Genomic DNA, 19,728 nt, shown 5'->3' with positions numbered 1-19,728 from the left:
CGTGTTAGGCGGACGTGATAACCACTACACCATAGATACGCTAGCGACTGTAACAAGAACTGACGAAAATCGTCTGGGTGATAGGGTTGCATTTTTACCAAGGCCTGAACCAGTGGATTTCTTTAAAACGGATATTTTTGGTATTAAGAAGAAACCGTTTCATTGCCACCAAAATATTTTCTGCAATCTTTAAAAACTGAAGCCGGTCATGCCTCCCCGGCGGGGAATTTAACTCAGGTCTTCCGTAAAACAGGCGGTGATACTCAGCACTATACTACCAAGGACCCAAAAAATGTCACTTTTCAATTTAAAAAAATTGCCAAAAACCTCCGAAAGTTTCGTTCTAACAACAAGTCAAAAAAGAACATTATGTATCTACCAGGGCTCGAACCTGGGACCTTCCGCGTGTTAGGCGGACGTGATAACCACTACACCATAGATACGCTAGCGACTGTAACATGAACTGACGAAAATCGTCTGGGTGATAGGGTTGCATTTTGACCAAGGCCTGAACCAGTGGATTTCTTTAAAACGGATATTTTTGGTATTAAGAAGAAACCGTTTCATTGCCACCAAAATATTTTCTGTTATCTTTAAAAACTGAAGCCGGTCATGCCTCCCCGGCGGGGAATTTAACTCAGGTCTTCCGTAAAACAGGCGGTGATACTCAGCACTATACTACCAAGGACCCAAAATATGTCACTTTTCAATTTAAAAAAATTGCCAAAAACCTCCGAAAGTTTCGTTCTAACAACAAGTCAAAAAAGAACATTATGTATCTACCAGGGCTCGAACCAGGGACCTTCCGCGTGTTAGGCGGACGTGATAACCACTACACCATAGATACCCAAAACATGTCACTTTTCAATTTAAAAAAATTGCCAAAAACCTCCGAAAGTTTCGTTCTAACAACAAGTCAAAAAAGAGCATTATGTATCTACCAGGGCTCGAACCTGGGACCTTCCGCGTGTTAGGCGGACGTGATAACCACTACACCATAGATACCCGTCATGGCCATCGTAAATACGATAAAACTGTTTTAAAAATGGGCAAATTATCGAGACCGAGAGCCTCCAATTCACTCGTCCACATATCGCTAAAATATCAACCTTCTTTGTATCTATCAGGGCTTGAACCTGAGACCTTCCGCGTGTAAAGCGGACGTGATAACCACTACACCATAGATACGCTAGCGACTGTAACATGAACTGACGAAAATCGTCTGGGTGATAGGGTTGCATTTTGACCAAGGCCTGAACCAGTGGATTTCTTTAAAACGGATATTTTTGGTATTAAGAAGAAACCGTTTCATTGCCACCAAAATATTTTCTGCAATCTTTAAAAACTGAAGCCGGTCATGCCTCCCCGGCGGGGAATTTAACTCAGGTCTTCCGTAAAACAGGCGGTGATACTCAGCACTATACTACCAAGGACCCAAAAAATGTCACTTTTCAATTTAAAAAAATTGCCAAAAACCTCCGAAAGTTTCGTTCTAACAACAAGTCAAAAAAGAACATTATGTATCTACCAGGGCTCGAACCTGGGACCTTCCGCGTGTTAGGCGGACGTGATAACCACTACACCATAGATACGCTAGCGACTGTAACATGAACTGACGAAAATCGTCTGGGTGATAGGGTTGCATTTTTACCAAGGCCTGAACCAGTGGATTTCTTTAAAACGGATATTTTTGGTATTAAGAAGAAACCGTTTCATTGCCACCAAAATATTTTCTGCAATCTTTAAAAACTGAAGCCGGTCATGCCTCCCCGGCGGGGAATTTAACTCAGGTCTTCCGTAAAACAGGCGGTGATACTCAGCACTATACTACCAAGGACCCAAAATATGCCACTTTTCAATTTAAAAAAATTGCCAAAATCTCCGAAAGTTTCGTTCTAACAACAAGTCAAAAAAGAACATTATGTATCTACCAGGGCTCGAACCTGGGACCTTCCGCGTGTTAGGCGGACGCAATAACCACTACTCCATAGATACCCGTCACAGCCATCGTAAATACGATGAAACCCTTTTAAAAATGGGCAAATTTTCGAGACCGAGAGCCTCCAATTCACTCGTCCACATCTCGCTAAAATATCAACCTTCTTTGTACCTATCAGGGCTCGAACCTGAGACCTTCCGCGTGTAAAGCGAACGTGATAACCACTACACCATAGATACGCTAGCGGCTGCAACATGAACTGACGAAAATCGTCTTGGAGATAGGGTTGCATTTTGACCAAGGCCTGAACCAGTGGATTTCTTTAAAACGGATATTTTTGGTATTAAGAAGAAACCGTTTCATTGCCACCAAAATATTTTCTGCAATCTTTAAAAAATGAAGCCGGTCATGCCTCCCCGGCGGGGAATTTAACTCAGGTCTTCCGTAAAACAGGCGGTGATACTCAGCACTATACTACCAAGGACCCAAAAAATGTCACTTTTCAATTTAAAAAAATTGCCAAAAACCTCCGAAAGTTTCGTTCTAACAACAAGTCAAAAAAGAACATTATGTATCTACCAGGGCTCGAACCTGGGACCTTCCGCGTGTTAGGCGGACGTGATAACCACTACACCATAGATACCCGTCATAGCCGTCGTAAATACGATGAAACTGTTTTAAAAATGGGCAAATTTTCGAGACCGAGAGCCTCCAATTCACTCGTCCACATATCGCTAAAATATCAACCTTCTTTGTATCTATCAGGGCTCGAACCTGAGACCTTCCGCGTGTAAAGCGGACGTGATAACCACTACACCCTAGATACGCTAGCGATTGCAACATGAACTGACGAAAATCGTCTTGGAGATAGGGTTGCATTTTTACCAAGGCCTGAACCAGTGGATTTCTTTAAAACGGATATTTTTGGTATTAAGAAGAAACCGTTTCATTGCCACCAAAATATTTTCTGCAATCTTTAAAAACTGAAGCCGGTCATGCCTCCCCGGCGGGGAATTTAACTCAGGTCTTCCGTAAAACAGGCGGTGATACTCAGCACTATACTACCAAGGACCCAAAATATGTCACTTTTCAATTTAAAAAAATTGCCAAAAACCTCCGAAAGTTTCGTTCTAACAACAAGGCAAAAAAGAACATTATGTATCTACCAGGGCTCGATCCTGGGACCTTCCGCGTGTTAGGCGGACGTGATGACCACTACACCATAGATACCCGTCATAGCCGTCGTAAATACGATGAAACTGTTTTAAAAATGGGCAAATTTTCGAGACCGAGAGCCTCCAATTCACTCGTCCACATATCGCTAAAATATCAACCTTCTTTGTATCTATCAGGGCTCGAACCTGAGACCTTCCGCGTGTTAAGCGGACGTGATAACCACTACACCATAGATACGATAGCGACTGCAACATGAACTGACGAAAATCGTCTTGGAGATAGGGTTGCATTTTGACCAAGGCCTGAACCAGTGGATTTCTTTAAAACGGATATTTTTGGTATTTAGAAGAAACCGTTTCATTGCCACCAAAATATTTTCTGCAATCTTTAAAAAATGAAGCCGGTCATGCCTCCCCGGCGGGGAATTTAACTCAGGTCTTCCGTAAAACAGGCGGTGATACTCAGCACTATACTACCAAGGACCCAAAAAATGTCACTTTTCAATTTAAAAAAATTGCCAAAAACCTCCGAAAGTTTCGTTCTAACAACAAGTCAAAAAAGAACATTATGTATCTACCAGGGCTCGAACCTGGGACCTTCCGCGTGTTAGGCGGACGTGATAACCACTACACCATAGATACCCGTCATAGCCGTCGTAAATACGATGAAACTGTTTTAAAAATGGGCAAATTTTCGAGACCGAGAGCCTCCAATTCACTCGTCCACATATCGCTAAAATATCAACCTTCTTTGTATCTATCAGGGCTCGAACCTGAGACCTTCCGCGTGTTAGGCGGACGTGATAACCACTACACCATAGATACCCAAAACATGTCACTTTTCAATTTAAAAAAATTGCCAAAAACCTCCGAAAGTTTCGTTCTAACAACAAGGCAAAAAAGAACATTATGTATCTACCAGGGCTCGATCCTGGGACCTTCCGCGTGTTAGGCGGACGTGATAACCACTACACCATAGATACCCGTCATAGCCGTCGTAAATACGATGAAACTGTTTTAAAAATGGGCAAATTTTCGAGACCGAGAGCCTCCAATTCACTCGTCCACATATCGCTAAAATATCAACCTTCTTTGTATCTATCAGGGCTCGAACCTGAGACCTTCCGCGTGTAAAGCGGACGTGATAACCACTACACCATAGATACGCTAGCGACTGCAACATGAACTGACGAAAATCGTCTTGGAGATAGGGTTGCATTTTGACCAAGGCCTGAACCAGTGGATTTCTTTAAAACGGATATTTTTGGTATTAAGAAGAAACCGTTTCATTGCCACCAAAATATTTTCTGCAATCTTTAAAAACTGAAGCCGGTCATGCCTCCCCGGCGGGGAATTTAACTCAGGTCTTCCGTAAAACAGGCGGTGATACTCAGCACTATACTACCAAGGACCCAAAAAATGTCACTTTTCAATTTAAAAAAATTGCCAAAAACCTCCGAAAGTTTCGTTCTAACAACAAGTCAAAAAAGAACATTATGTATCTACCAGGGCTCGAACCTGGGACCTTCCGCGTGTTAGGCGGACGTGATAACCACTACACCATAGATACGCTAGCGACTGTAACATGAACTGACGAAAATCGTCTGGGTGATAGGGTTGCATTTTGACCAAGGCCTGAACCAGTGGATTTCTTTAAAACGGATATTTTTGGTATTAAGAAGAAACCGTTTCATTGCCACCAAAATATTTTCTGTTATCTTTAAAAACTGAAGCCGGTCATGCCTCCCCGGCGGGGAATTTAACTCAGGTCTTCCGTAAAACAGGCGGTGATACTCAGCACTATACTACCAAGGACCCAAAATATGTCACTTTTCAATTTAAAAAAATTGCCAAAAACCTCCGAAAGTTTCGTTCTAACAACAAGTCAAAAAAGAACATTATGTATCTACCAGGGCTCGAACCAGGGACCTTCCGCGTGTTAGGCGGACGTGATAACCACTACACCATAGATACCCAAAACATGTCACTTTTCAATTTAAAAAAATTGCCAAAAACCTCCGAAAGTTTCGTTCTAACAACAAGTCAAAAAAGAGCATTATGTATCTACCAGGGCTCGAACCTGGGACCTTCCGCGTGTTAGGCGGACGTGATAACCACTACACCATAGATACCCGTCATGGCCATCGTAAATACGATGAAACTGTTTTAAAAATGGGCAAATTATCGAGACCGAGAGCCTCCAATTCACTCGTCCACATATCGCTAAAATATCAACCTTCTTTGTATCTATCAGGGCTTGAACCTGAGACCTTCCGCGTGTAAAGCGGACGTGATAACCACTACACCATAGATACGCTAGCGACTGTAACATGAACTGACGAAAATCGTCTGGGTGATAGGGTTGCATTTTGACCAAGGCCTGAACCAGTGGATTTCTTTAAAACGGATATTTTTGGTATTAAGAAGAAACCGTTTCATTGCCACCAAAATATTTTCTGCAATCTTTAAAAACTGAAGCCGGTCATGCCTCCCCGGCGGGGAATTTAACTCAGGTCTTCCGTAAAACAGGCGGTGATACTCAGCACTATACTACCAAGGACCCAAAAAATGTCACTTTTCAATTTAAAAAAATTGCCAAAAACCTCCGAAAGTTTCGTTCTAACAACAAGTCAAAAAAGAACATTATGTATCTACCAGGGCTCGAACCTGGGACCTTCCGCGTGTTAGGCGGACGTGATAACCACTACACCATAGATACGCTAGCGACTGTAACAAGAACTGACGAAAATCGTCTGGGTGATAGGGTTGCATTTTTACCAAGGCCTGAACCAGTGGATTTCTTTAAAACGGATATTTTTGGTATTAAGAAGAAACCGTTTCATTGCCACCAAAATATTTTCTGCAATCTTTAAAAACTGAAGCCGGTCATGCCTCCCCGGCGGGGAATTTAACTCAGGTCTTCCGTAAAACAGGCGGTGATACTCAGCACTATACTACCAAGGACCCAAAAAATGTCACTTTTCAATTTAAAAAAATTGCCAAAAACCTCCGAAAGTTTCGTTCTAACAACAAGTCAAAAAAGAACATTATGTATCTACCAGGGCTCGAACCTGGGACCTTCCGCGTGTTAGGCGGACGTGATAACCACTACACCATAGATACGCTAGCGACTGTAACATGAACTGACGAAAATCGTCTGGGTGATAGGGTTGCATTTTGACCAAGGCCTGAACCAGTGGATTTCTTTAAAACGGATATTTTTGGTATTAAGAAGAAACCGTTTCATTGCCACCAAAATATTTTCTGTTATCTTTAAAAACTGAAGCCGGTCATGCCTCCCCGGCGGGGAATTTAACTCAGGTCTTCCGTAAAACAGGCGGTGATACTCAGCACTATACTACCAAGGACCCAAAATATGTCACTTTTCAATTTAAAAAAATTGCCAAAAACCTCCGAAAGTTTCGTTCTAACAACAAGTCAAAAAAGAACATTATGTATCTACCAGGGCTCGAACCAGGGACCTTCCGCGTGTTAGGCGGACGTGATAACCACTACACCATAGATACCCAAAACATGTCACTTTTCAATTTAAAAAAATTGCCAAAAACCTCCGAAAGTTTCGTTCTAACAACAAGTCAAAAAAGAGCATTATGTATCTACCAGGGCTCGAACCTGGGACCTTCCGCGTGTTAGGCGGACGTGATAACCACTACACCATAGATACCCGTCATGGCCATCGTAAATACGATAAAACTGTTTTAAAAATGGGCAAATTATCGAGACCGAGAGCCTCCAATTCACTCGTCCACATATCGCTAAAATATCAACCTTCTTTGTATCTATCAGGGCTTGAACCTGAGACCTTCCGCGTGTAAAGCGGACGTGATAACCACTACACCATAGATACGCTAGCGACTGTAACATGAACTGACGAAAATCGTCTGGGTGATAGGGTTGCATTTTGACCAAGGCCTGAACCAGTGGATTTCTTTAAAACGGATATTTTTGGTATTAAGAAGAAACCGTTTCATTGCCACCAAAATATTTTCTGCAATCTTTAAAAACTGAAGCCGGTCATGCCTCCCCGGCGGGGAATTTAACTCAGGTCTTCCGTAAAACAGGCGGTGATACTCAGCACTATACTACCAAGGACCCAAAAAATGTCACTTTTCAATTTAAAAAAATTGCCAAAAACCTCCGAAAGTTTCGTTCTAACAACAAGTCAAAAAAGAACATTATGTATCTACCAGGGCTCGAACCTGGGACCTTCCGCGTGTTAGGCGGACGTGATAACCACTACACCATAGATACGCTAGCGACTGTAACATGAACTGACGAAAATCGTCTGGGTGATAGGGTTGCATTTTTACCAAGGCCTGAACCAGTGGATTTCTTTAAAACGGATATTTTTGGTATTAAGAAGAAACCGTTTCATTGCCACCAAAATATTTTCTGCAATCTTTAAAAACTGAAGCCGGTCATGCCTCCCCGGCGGGGAATTTAACTCAGGTCTTCCGTAAAACAGGCGGTGATACTCAGCACTATACTACCAAGGACCCAAAATATGCCACTTTTCAATTTAAAAAAATTGCCAAAATCTCCGAAAGTTTCGTTCTAACAACAAGTCAAAAAAGAACATTATGTATCTACCAGGGCTCGAACCTGGGACCTTCCGCGTGTTAGGCGGACGCAATAACCACTACTCCATAGATACCCGTCACAGCCATCGTAAATACGATGAAACCGTTTTAAAAATGGGCAAATTTTCGAGACCGAGAGCCTCCAATTCACTCGTCCACATCTCGCTAAAATATCAACCTTCTTTGTACCTATCAGGGCTCGAACCTGAGACCTTCCGCGTGTAAAGCGAACGTGATAACCACTACACCATAGATACGCTAGCGGCTGCAACATGAACTGACGAAAATCGTCTTGGAGATAGGGTTGCATTTTGACCAAGGCCTGAACCAGTGGATTTCTTTAAAACGGATATTTTTGGTATTAAGAAGAAACCGTTTCATTGCCACCAAAATATTTTCTGCAATCTTTAAAAAATGAAGCCGGTCATGCCTCCCCGGCGGGGAATTTAACTCAGGTCTTCCGTAAAACAGGCGGTGATACTCAGCACTATACTACCAAGGACCCAAAAAATGTCACTTTTCAATTTAAAAAAATTGCCAAAAACCTCCGAAAGTTTCGTTCTAACAACAAGTCAAAAAAGAACATTATGTATCTACCAGGGCTCGAACCTGGGACCTTCCGCGTGTTAGGCGGACGTGATAACCACTACACCATAGATACCCGTCATAGCCGTCGTAAATACGATGAAACTGTTTTAAAAATGGGCAAATTTTCGAGACCGAGAGCCTCCAATTCACTCGTCCACATATCGCTAAAATATCAACCTTCTTTGTATCTATCAGGGCTCGAACCTGAGACCTTCCGCGTGTAAAGCGGACGTGATAACCACTACACCCTAGATACGCTAGCGATTGCAACATGAACTGACGAAAATCGTCTTGGAGATAGGGTTGCATTTTTACCAAGGCCTGAACCAGTGGATTTCTTTAAAACGGATATTTTTGGTATTAAGAAGAAACCGTTTCATTGCCACCAAAATATTTTCTGCAATCTTTAAAAACTGAAGCCGGTCATGCCTCCCCGGCGGGGAATTTAACTCAGGTCTTCCGTAAAACAGGCGGTGATACTCAGCACTATACTACCAAGGACCCAAAATATGTCACTTTTCAATTTAAAAAAATTGCCAAAAACCTCCGAAAGTTTCGTTCTAACAACAAGGCAAAAAAGAACATTATGTATCTACCAGGGCTCGATCCTGGGACCTTCCGCGTGTTAGGCGGACGTGATGACCACTACACCATAGATACCCGTCATAGCCGTCGTAAATACGATGAAACTGTTTTAAAAATGGGCAAATTTTCGAGACCGAGAGCCTCCAATTCACTCGTCCACATATCGCTAAAATATCAACCTTCTTTGTATCTATCAGGGCTCGAACCTGAGACCTTCCGCGTGTTAAGCGGACGTGATAACCACTACACCATAGATACGATAGCGACTGCAACATGAACTGACGAAAATCGTCTTGGAGATAGGGTTGCATTTTGACCAAGGCCTGAACCAGTGGATTTCTTTAAAACGGATATTTTTGGTATTTAGAAGAAACCGTTTCATTGCCACCAAAATATTTTCTGCAATCTTTAAAAAATGAAGCCGGTCATGCCTCCCCGGCGGGGAATTTAACTCAGGTCTTCCGTAAAACAGGCGGTGATACTCAGCACTATACTACCAAGGACCCAAAAAATGTCACTTTTCAATTTAAAAAAATTGCCAAAAACCTCCGAAAGTTTCGTTCTAACAACAAGTCAAAAAAGAACATTATGTATCTACCAGGGCTCGAACCTGGGACCTTCCGCGTGTTAGGCGGACGTGATAACCACTACACCATAGATACCCGTCATAGCCGTCGTAAATACGATGAAACTGTTTTAAAAATGGGCAAATTTTCGAGACCGAGAGCCTCCAATTCACTCGTCCACATATCGCTAAAATATCAACCTTCTTTGTATCTATCAGGGCTCGAACCTGAGACCTTCCGCGTGTTAGGCGGACGTGATAACCACTACACCATAGATACCCAAAACATGTCACTTTTCAATTTAAAAAAATTGCCAAAAACCTCCGAAAGTTTCGTTCTAACAACAAGGCAAAAAAGAACATTATGTATCTACCAGGGCTCGATCCTGGGACCTTCCGCGTGTTAGGCGGACGTGATAACCACTACACCATAGATACCCGTCATAGCCGTCGTAAATACGATGAAACTGTTTTAAAAATGGGCAAATTTTCGAGACCGAGAGCCTCCAATTCACTCGTCCACATATCGCTAAAATATCAACCTTCTTTGTATCTATCAGGGCTCGAACCTGAGACCTTCCGCGTGTAAAGCGGACGTGATAACCACTACACCATAGATACGCTAGCGACTGCAACATGAACTGACGAAAATCGTCTTGGAGATAGGGTTGCATTTTGACCAAGGCCTGAACCAGTGGATTTCTTTAAAACGGATATTTTTGGTATTAAGAAGAAACCGTTTCATTGCCACCAAAATATTTTCTGCAATCTTTAAAAACTGAAGCCGGTCATGCCTCCCCGGCGGGGAATTTAACTCAGGTCTTCCGTAAAACAGGCGGTGATACTCAGCACTATACTACCAAGGACCCAAAAAATGTCACTTTTCAATTTAAAAAAATTGCCAAAAACCTCCGAAAGTTTCGTTCTAACAACAAGTCAAAAAAGAACATTATGTATCTACCAGGGCTCGAACCTGGGACCTTCCGCGTGTTAGGCGGACGTGATAACCACTACACCATAGATACGCTAGCGACTGTAACATGAACTGACGAAAATCGTCTGGGTGATAGGGTTGCATTTTGACCAAGGCCTGAACCAGTGGATTTCTTTAAAACGGATATTTTTGGTATTAAGAAGAAACCGTTTCATTGCCACCAAAATATTTTCTGTTATCTTTAAAAACTGAAGCCGGTCATGCCTCCCCGGCGGGGAATTTAACTCAGGTCTTCCGTAAAACAGGCGGTGATACTCAGCACTATACTACCAAGGACCCAAAATATGTCACTTTTCAATTTAAAAAAATTGCCAAAAACCTCCGAAAGTTTCGTTCTAACAACAAGTCAAAAAAGAACATTATGTATCTACCAGGGCTCGAACCAGGGACCTTCCGCGTGTTAGGCGGACGTGATAACCACTACACCATAGATACCCAAAACATGTCACTTTTCAATTTAAAAAAATTGCCAAAAACCTCCGAAAGTTTCGTTCTAACAACAAGTCAAAAAAGAGCATTATGTATCTACCAGGGCTCGAACCTGGGACCTTCCGCGTGTTAGGCGGACGTGATAACCACTACACCATAGATACCCGTCATGGCCATCGTAAATACGATGAAACTGTTTTAAAAATGGGCAAATTATCGAGACCGAGAGCCTCCAATTCACTCGTCCACATATCGCTAAAATATCAACCTTCTTTGTATCTATCAGGGCTTGAACCTGAGACCTTCCGCGTGTAAAGCGGACGTGATAACCACTACACCATAGATACGCTAGCGACTGTAACATGAACTGACGAAAATCGTCTGGGTGATAGGGTTGCATTTTGACCAAGGCCTGAACCAGTGGATTTCTTTAAAACGGATATTTTTGGTATTAAGAAGAAACCGTTTCATTGCCACCAAAATATTTTCTGCAATCTTTAAAAACTGAAGCCGGTCATGCCTCCCCGGCGGGGAATTTAACTCAGGTCTTCCGTAAAACAGGCGGTGATACTCAGCACTATACTACCAAGGACCCAAAAAATGTCACTTTTCAATTTAAAAAAATTGCCAAAAACCTCCGAAAGTTTCGTTCTAACAACAAGTCAAAAAAGAACATTATGTATCTACCAGGGCTCGAACCTGGGACCTTCCGCGTGTTAGGCGGACGTGATAACCACTACACCATAGATACGCTAGCGACTGTAACAAGAACTGACGAAAATCGTCTGGGTGATAGGGTTGCATTTTTACCAAGGCCTGAACCAGTGGATTTCTTTAAAACGGATATTTTTGGTATTAAGAAGAAACCGTTTCATTGCCACCAAAATATTTTCTGCAATCTTTAAAAACTGAAGCCGGTCATGCCTCCCCGGCGGGGAATTTAACTCAGGTCTTCCGTAAAACAGGCGGTGATACTCAGCACTATACTACCAAGGACCCAAAAAATGTCACTTTTCAATTTAAAAAAATTGCCAAAAACCTCCGAAAGTTTCGTTCTAACAACAAGTCAAAAAAGAACATTATGTATCTACCAGGGCTCGAACCTGGGACCTTCCGCGTGTTAGGCGGACGTGATAACCACTACACCATAGATACGCTAGCGACTGTAACATGAACTGACGAAAATCGTCTGGGTGATAGGGTTGCATTTTGACCAAGGCCTGAACCAGTGGATTTCTTTAAAACGGATATTTTTGGTATTAAGAAGAAACCGTTTCATTGCCACCAAAATATTTTCTGTTATCTTTAAAAACTGAAGCCGGTCATGCCTCCCCGGCGGGGAATTTAACTCAGGTCTTCCGTAAAACAGGCGGTGATACTCAGCACTATACTACCAAGGACCCAAAATATGTCACTTTTCAATTTAAAAAAATTGCCAAAAACCTCCGAAAGTTTCGTTCTAACAACAAGTCAAAAAAGAACATTATGTATCTACCAGGGCTCGAACCAGGGACCTTCCGCGTGTTAGGCGGACGTGATAACCACTACACCATAGATACCCAAAACATGTCACTTTTCAATTTAAAAAAATTGCCAAAAACCTCCGAAAGTTTCGTTCTAACAACAAGTCAAAAAAGAGCATTATGTATCTACCAGGGCTCGAACCTGGGACCTTCCGCGTGTTAGGCGGACGTGATAACCACTACACCATAGATACCCGTCATGGCCATCGTAAATACGATGAAACTGTTTTAAAAATGGGCAAATTATCGAGACCGAGAGCCTCCAATTCACTCGTCCACATATCGCTAAAATATCAACCTTCTTTGTATCTATCAGGGCTTGAACCTGAGACCTTCCGCGTGTAAAGCGGACGTGATAACCACTACACCATAGATACGCTAGCGACTGTAACATGAACTGACGAAAATCGTCTGGGTGATAGGGTTGCATTTTGACCAAGGCCTGAACCAGTGGATTTCTTTAAAACGGATATTTTTGGTATTAAGAAGAAACCGTTTCATTGCCACCAAAATATTTTCTGCAATCTTTAAAAACTGAAGCCGGTCATGCCTCCCCGGCGGGGAATTTAACTCAGGTCTTCCGTAAAACAGGCGGTGATACTCAGCACTATACTACCAAGGACCCAAAAAATGTCACTTTTCAATTTAAAAAAATTGCCAAAAACCTCCGAAAGTTTCGTTCTAACAACAAGTCAAAAAAGAACATTATGTATCTACCAGGGCTCGAACCTGGGACCTTCCGCGTGTTAGGCGGACGTGATAACCACTACACCATAGATACGCTAGCGACTGTAACATGAACTGACGAAAATCGTCTGGGTGATAGGGTTGCATTTTTACCAAGGCCTGAACCAGTGGATTTCTTTAAAACGGATATTTTTGGTATTAAGAAGAAACCGTTTCATTGCCACCAAAATATTTTCTGCAATCTTTAAAAACTGAAGCCGGTCATGCCTCCCCGGCGGGGAATTTAACTCAGGTCTTCCGTAAAACAGGCGGTGATACTCAGCACTATACTACCAAGGACCCAAAATATGCCACTTTTCAATTTAAAAAAATTGCCAAAATCTCCGAAAGTTTCGTTCTAACAACAAGTCAAAAAAGAACATTATGTATCTACCAGGGCTCGAACCTGGGACCTTCTGCGTGTTAGGCGGACGCAATAACCACTACTCCATAGATACCCGCACAGCCATCGTAAATACGATGAAACCGTTTTAAAAATGGGCAAATTTTCGAGACCGAGAGCCTCCAATTCACTCGTCCACATCTCGCTAAAATATCAACCTTCTTTGTACCTATCAGGGCTCGAACCTGAGACCTTCCGCGTGTAAAGCGAACGTGATAACCACTACACCATAGATACGCTAGCGGCTGCAACATGAACTGACGAAAATCGTCTTGGAGATAGGGTTGCATTTTGACCAAGGCCTGAACCAGTGGATTTCTTTAAAACGGATATTTTTGGTATTAAGAAGAAACCGTTTCATTGCCACCAAAATATTTTCTGCAATCTTTAAAAACTGAAGCCGGTCATGCCTCCCCGGCGGGGAATTTAACTCAGGTCTTCCGTAAAACAGGCGGTGATACTCAGCACTATACTACCAAGGACCCAAAAAATGTCACTTTTCAATTTAAAAAAATTGCCAAAAACCTCCGAAAGTTTCGTTCTAACAACAAGTCAAAAAAGAACATTATGTATCTACCAGGGCTCGAACCTGGGACCTTCCGCGTGTTAGGCGGACGTGATAACCACTACACCATAGATACGCTAGCGACTGTAACATGAACTGACGAAAATCGTCTGGGTGATAGGGTTGCATTTTTACCAAGGCCTGAACCAGTGGATTTCTTTAAAACGGATATTTTTGGTATTAAGAAGAAACCGTTTCATTGCCACCAAAATATTTTCTGCAATCTTTAAAAACTGAAGCCGGTCATGCCTCCCCGGCGGGGAATTTAACTCAGGTCTTCCGTAAAACAGGCGGTGATACTCAGCACTATACTACCAAGGACCCAAAATATGCCACTTTTCAATTTAAAAAAATTGCCAAAATCTCCGAAAGTTTCGTTCTAACAACAAGTCAAAAAAGAACATTATGTATCTACCAGGGCTCGAACCTGGGACCTTCTGCGTGTTAGGCGGACGCAATAACCACTACTCCATAGATACCCGTCACAGCCATCGTAAATACGATGAAACCGTTTTAAAAATGGGCAAATTTTCGAGACCGAGAGCCTCCAATTCACTCGTCCACATCTCGCTAAAATATCAACCTTCTTTGTACCTATCAGGGCTCGAACCTGAGACCTTCCGCGTGTAAAGCGAACGTGATAACCACTACACCATAGATACGCTAGCGGCTGCAACATGAACTGACGAAAATCGTCTTGGAGATAGGGTTGCATTTTGACCAAGGCCTGAACCAGTGGATTTCTTTAAAACGGATATTTTTGGTATTAAGAAGAAACCGTTTCATTGCCACCAAAATATTTTCTGCAATCTTTAAAAAATGAAGCCGGTCATGCCTCCCCGGCGGGGAATTTAACTCAGGTCTTCCGTAAAACAGGCGGTGATACTCAGCACTATACTACCAAGGACCCAAAAAATGTCACTTTTCAATTTAAAAAAATTGCCAAAAACCTCCGAAAGTTTCGTTCTAACAACAAGTCAAAAAAGAACATTATGTATCTACCAGGGCTCGAACCTGGGACCTTCCGCGTGTTAGGCGGACGTGATAACCACTACACCATAGATACCCGTCATAGCCGTCGTAAATACGATGAAACTGTTTTAAAAATGGGCAAATTTTCGAGACCGAGAGCCTCCAATTCACTCGTCCACATATCGCTAAAATATCAACCTTCTTTGTATCTATCAGGGCTCGAACCTGGGACCTTCCGCGTGTAAAGCGGACGTGATAACCACTACACCCTAGATACGCTAGCGATTGCAACATGAACTGACGAAAATCGTCTTGGAGATAGGGTTGCATTTTTACCAAGGCCTGAACCAGTGGATTTCTTTAAAACGGATATTTTTGGTATTAAGAAGAAACCGTTTCATTGCCACCAAAATATTTTCTGCAATCTTTAAAAACTGAAGCCGGTCATGCCTCCCCGGCGGGGAATTTAACTCAGGTCTTCCGTAAAACAGGCGGTGATACTCAGCACTATACTACCAAGGACCCAAAAAATGTCACTTTTCAATTTAAAAAAATTGCCAAAAACCTCCGAAAGTTTCGTTCTAACAACAAGTCAAAAAAGAACATTATGTATCTACCAGGGCTCGAACCTGGGACCTTCCGCGTGTTAGGCGGACGTGATAACCACTACACCATAGATACCCGTCATAGCCGTCGTAAATACGATGAAACTGTTTTAAAAATGGGCAAATTTTCGAGACCGAGAGCCTCCAATTCACTCGTCCACATATCGCTAAAATATCAACCTTCTTTGTATCTATCAGGGCTCGAACCTGAGACCTTCCGCGTGTAAAGCGGACGTGATAACCACTACACCCTAGATACGCTAGCGATTGCAACATGAACTGACGAAAATCGTCTTGGAGATAGGGTTGCATTTTTACCAAGGCCTGAACCAGTGGATTTCTTTAAAACGGATATTTTTGGTATTAAGAAGAAACCGTTTCATTGCCACCAAAATATTTTCTGCAATCTTTAAAAACTGAAGCCGGTCATGCCTCCCCGGCGGGGAATTTAACTCAGGTCTTCCGTAAAACCGGCGGTGATACTCAGCACTATACTACCAAGGACCCAAAATATGTCACTTTTCAATTTAAAAAAATTGCCAAAAACCTCCGAAAGTTTCGTTCTAACAACAAGGCAAAAAAGAACATTATGTATCTACCAGGGCTCGATCCTGGGACCTTCCGCGTGTTAGGCGGACGTGATGACCACTACACCATAGATACCCGTCATAGCCGTCGTAAATACGATGAAACTGTTTTAAAAATGGGCAAATTTTCGAGACCGAGAGCCTCCAATTCACTCGTCCACATATCGCTAAAATATCAACCTTCTTTGTATCTATCAGGGCTCGAACCTGAGACCTTCCGCGTGTTAAGCGGACGTGATAACCACTACACCATAGATACGCTAGCGATTGCAACATGAACTGACGAAAATCGTCTTGGAGATAGGGTTGCATTTTTACCAAGGCCTGAACCAGTGGATTTCTTTAAAACGGATATTTTTGGTATTAAGAAGAAACCGTTTCATTGCCACCAAAATATTTTCTGCAATCTTTAAAAACTGAAGCCGGTCATGCCTCCCCGGCGGGGAATTTAACTCAGGTCTTCCGTAAAACAGGCGGTGATACTCAGCACTATACTACCAAGGACCCAAAATATGTCACTTTTCAATTTAAAAAAATTGCCAAAAACCTCCGAAAGTTTCGTTCTAACAACAAGTCAAAAAGAACATTATGTATCTACCAGGGCTCGAACCTGGGACCTTCCGCGTGTTAGGCGGATGTGATAACCACTACACCATAGATACCCATCATAGCCATCGTAAATACGATGAAACCGTTTTAAAAATGGGCAAATTTTCGAGACCGAGAGCCTCCAATTCACTCGTCCACATCTCGCTAAAATATCAACCTTCTTTGTATATATCAGGGCTCGAACCTGAGACCTTCCGCGTGTTAGGCGGACGTGATAACCACTACAACATAGATACCCAAAAGATGTCACTTTTCAATTTAAAAAAATTGCCAAAATCTCCGAAAGTTTCGTTCTAACAACAAGTCAAAAAAGAACATTATGTATCTACCAGGGCTCGAACCTGGGACCTTCCGCGTGTTAGGCGGACGCAATAACCACTACTCCATAGATACCCGTCGCAGCCATCGTAAATACGATGAAACCGTTTTAAAAATGGGCAAATTTTCGAGACCGAGAGCCGCCAATTCACTCGTCCACATATCGCTAAAATATCCACCTTCTTTGTATCTATCAGGGCTCGAACCTGAGACCTTCCGCGTGTAAAGCGGACGTGATAACCACTACACCATAGATACGCTAGCGACTGCAACATGAACTGACGAAAATCGTCTTGGAGATAGGGTTGCATTTTTACCAAGGCCTGAACCAGTGGATTTCTTTAAAACGGATATTTTTGGTATTAAGAAGAAACCGTTTCATTGCCACCAAAATATTTTCTGCAATCTTTAAAAACTGAAGCCGGTCATGCCTCCCCGGCGGGGAATTTAACTCAGGTCTTCCGTAAAACAGGCGGTGATACTCAGCACTATACTACCAAGGACCCAAAATATGTCACTTTTCAATTTAAAAAAATTGCCAAAAACCTCCGAAAGTTTCGTTCTAACAACAAGTCAAAAAAGAACATTATGTATCTACCAGGGCTCGAACCTGGGACCTTCCGCGTGTTAGGCGGACGTGATAACCACTACACCATAGATGCCCGTCATAGCCATCGTAAATACGATGAAACCGTTTTAAAAATGGGCAAATTTTCGAGACCGAGAGCCTCCAATTCACTCGTCCACATCTCGCTAAAATATCAACCTTCTTGGTATATATCAGGGCTCGAACCTGAGACCTTCCGCGTGTTAGGCGGACGTGATAACCACTACAACATAGATACCCAAAAGATGTCACTTTTCAATTTAAAAAAATTGCCAAAATCTCCGAAAGTTTCGTTCTAACAACAAGTCAAAAAAGAACATTATGTATCTACCAGGGCTCGAACCTGGGACCTTCCGCGTGTTAGGCGGACGTGATAACCACTACACCATAGATACCCGTCATAGCCGTCGTAAATACGATGAAACTGTTTTAAAAATGGGCAAATTTTCGAGACCGAGAGCCTCCAATTCACTCGTCCACATATCGCTAAAATATCAACCTTCTTTGTATCTATCAGGGCTCGAACCTGAGACCTTCCGCGTGTAAAGCGGACGTGATAACCACTACACCATAGATACGCTAGCGACTGCAACATGAACTGACGAAAATCGTCTTGGAGATAGGGTTGCATTTTGACCAAGGCCTGAACCAGTGGATTTCTTTAAAACGGATATTTTTGGTATTAAGAAGAAACCGTTTCATTGCCACCAAAATATTTTCTGCAATCTTTAAAAACTGAAGCCGGTCATGCCTCCCCGGCGGGGAATTTAACTCAGGTCTTCCGTAAAACAGGCGGTGATACTCAGCACTATCGACGACTTGCGGGTGAAAATCGACTATGCGGATAATACGCTGAGCTGTGCCAATGGTTCGGTTCCATTGCTGGGGCTTTATCGGAAGGTGGGCTCGGGGTCTGCCCCGGGGTTGCGGAAGGGGGAGACGGAACCCTGTGGAAGTCTCGAGTCGTGGAGCAGAGGGTGGAGATTTGCCATCATATTAGGTTGAGGCCGGGGGCGGTTCCGGTTTCTGGTCAGCCTTATCCGCGGAGTCAGAGGGATAATGAAATCATAGATACTCATGTGGCGGACTTGTTGAGGCAGGGGTTGATTAGGCCTTCCAGTAGTCCTTGGGCCTCTCCTGTGGTGTTACAGAATAAGAAGAATGGGGATAAGCGATTCTGTGTCAATTATATCGCCTTGAATAGATTAACGGTGGCGGATCCTCAGCCGATGCCTAGAATTGATGAGATTATTGATCAGATACGGAAACCTAAATATATATCTAGTCTTGATCTACGTTCGGGGTTTTGGCAGGTTGGGATGGCTCCTGAGGATTTTGAGAAGACGGCCTTTGTGACTAGAGAAGGGAAGTTTGAATTTTTAGCAATGCCTTTTGGTCTCACGGGGGCTCCGGGGACGTTTCAGAGGTTAATGAATAAGGTCCTGAGGTATGCCCGTATGTATGGGGTTGCGGTATATTTGGACGATATCGTCATAGCTTCACAGACTTGGGAGGAGCATCTGCGGGCGTTGCGTTATGTTTTATCGCAACTTCGTCTTGCGGGTTTGACATTGCGGTTGGACAAATGTAGTTTAGCCCAGTCTGAAACTGTCTTACTTGGGTATAAAGTTAATTCTGAGGGGGTACGGTTGGATCCTGCGAAGATTGAGGCTATTAAGGAGTTTCCCCGGCCTACTAAGTTGAGCCAGTTTCAGCGGTTTCTCGGTATGTGTGGGTGGCATTCTCGTTTTATCCCTCAGTTTGCGGCGCTGACGGGTCCTTTGAATGGGTTAAAGGGAAAGAAACGGCGTTGGAAATGGGAGAGGGAGCACGAGGAAGCTTTCCTTGGGTTGAAAACGCAGATTGCGGAAGCTGCCATTTTGCGAACCCCCGATCCTGAAGGTAAATTTTTTGTGACGACGGACGCTAGTGGCCAG

General features: G+C 42.9%; 13 non-coding genes across 13 annotated transcripts; all 13 read right to left on the bottom strand.

The window, feature by feature from the left end:
- Window positions 1–1,115: 1,115 nt before the first annotated feature.
- On the bottom strand, window positions 1,116–1,188 carry TRNAV-UAC (transfer RNA valine (anticodon UAC)). Its single transcript has one exon. It is a non-coding gene; the product is annotated as a tRNA-Val (tRNA).
- A 917-nt stretch (window positions 1,189–2,105) lies between these two features.
- Window positions 2,106–2,178, bottom strand: TRNAV-UAC (transfer RNA valine (anticodon UAC)). The gene has a single exon. It is a non-coding gene; the product is annotated as a tRNA-Val (tRNA).
- A 2,029-nt stretch (window positions 2,179–4,207) lies between these two features.
- On the bottom strand, window positions 4,208–4,280 carry TRNAV-UAC (transfer RNA valine (anticodon UAC)). The gene has a single exon. It is a non-coding gene; the product is annotated as a tRNA-Val (tRNA).
- Window positions 4,281–5,356: 1,076 nt separating this feature from the next.
- On the bottom strand, window positions 5,357–5,429 carry TRNAV-UAC (transfer RNA valine (anticodon UAC)). Its single transcript has one exon. It is a non-coding gene; the product is annotated as a tRNA-Val (tRNA).
- A 1,480-nt stretch (window positions 5,430–6,909) lies between these two features.
- On the bottom strand, window positions 6,910–6,982 carry TRNAV-UAC (transfer RNA valine (anticodon UAC)). Its single transcript has one exon. It is a non-coding gene; the product is annotated as a tRNA-Val (tRNA).
- A 917-nt stretch (window positions 6,983–7,899) lies between these two features.
- Window positions 7,900–7,972, bottom strand: TRNAV-UAC (transfer RNA valine (anticodon UAC)). Its single transcript has one exon. It is a non-coding gene; the product is annotated as a tRNA-Val (tRNA).
- Window positions 7,973–10,001: 2,029 nt separating this feature from the next.
- Window positions 10,002–10,074, bottom strand: TRNAV-UAC (transfer RNA valine (anticodon UAC)). Its single transcript has one exon. It is a non-coding gene; the product is annotated as a tRNA-Val (tRNA).
- Window positions 10,075–11,150: 1,076 nt separating this feature from the next.
- Window positions 11,151–11,223, bottom strand: TRNAV-UAC (transfer RNA valine (anticodon UAC)). Its single transcript has one exon. It is a non-coding gene; the product is annotated as a tRNA-Val (tRNA).
- A 1,480-nt stretch (window positions 11,224–12,703) lies between these two features.
- On the bottom strand, window positions 12,704–12,776 carry TRNAV-UAC (transfer RNA valine (anticodon UAC)). Its single transcript has one exon. It is a non-coding gene; the product is annotated as a tRNA-Val (tRNA).
- Window positions 12,777–13,692: 916 nt separating this feature from the next.
- Window positions 13,693–13,765, bottom strand: TRNAV-UAC (transfer RNA valine (anticodon UAC)). Its single transcript has one exon. It is a non-coding gene; the product is annotated as a tRNA-Val (tRNA).
- Window positions 13,766–14,682: 917 nt separating this feature from the next.
- On the bottom strand, window positions 14,683–14,755 carry TRNAV-UAC (transfer RNA valine (anticodon UAC)). Its single transcript has one exon. It is a non-coding gene; the product is annotated as a tRNA-Val (tRNA).
- A 2,614-nt stretch (window positions 14,756–17,369) lies between these two features.
- Window positions 17,370–17,442, bottom strand: TRNAV-UAC (transfer RNA valine (anticodon UAC)). The gene has a single exon. It is a non-coding gene; the product is annotated as a tRNA-Val (tRNA).
- An 854-nt stretch (window positions 17,443–18,296) lies between these two features.
- TRNAV-UAC (transfer RNA valine (anticodon UAC)) lies at window positions 18,297–18,369 on the bottom strand. The gene has a single exon. It is a non-coding gene; the product is annotated as a tRNA-Val (tRNA).
- Between the last annotated feature and the right edge of the window lie 1,359 nt (window positions 18,370–19,728).

The sequence above is a fragment of the Leiobunum rupestre genome, chromosome 3, assembly GCF_980474605.1.
Source record: "Leiobunum rupestre chromosome 3, qqLeiRupe1.1.hap1, whole genome shotgun sequence".
NCBI lineage: Eukaryota > Metazoa > Arthropoda > Arachnida > Opiliones > Sclerosomatidae > Leiobunum > Leiobunum rupestre.
Note: the sequence above shows the minus strand (reverse complement) of the source record. Positions and strands in the feature narration are given on the sequence as shown.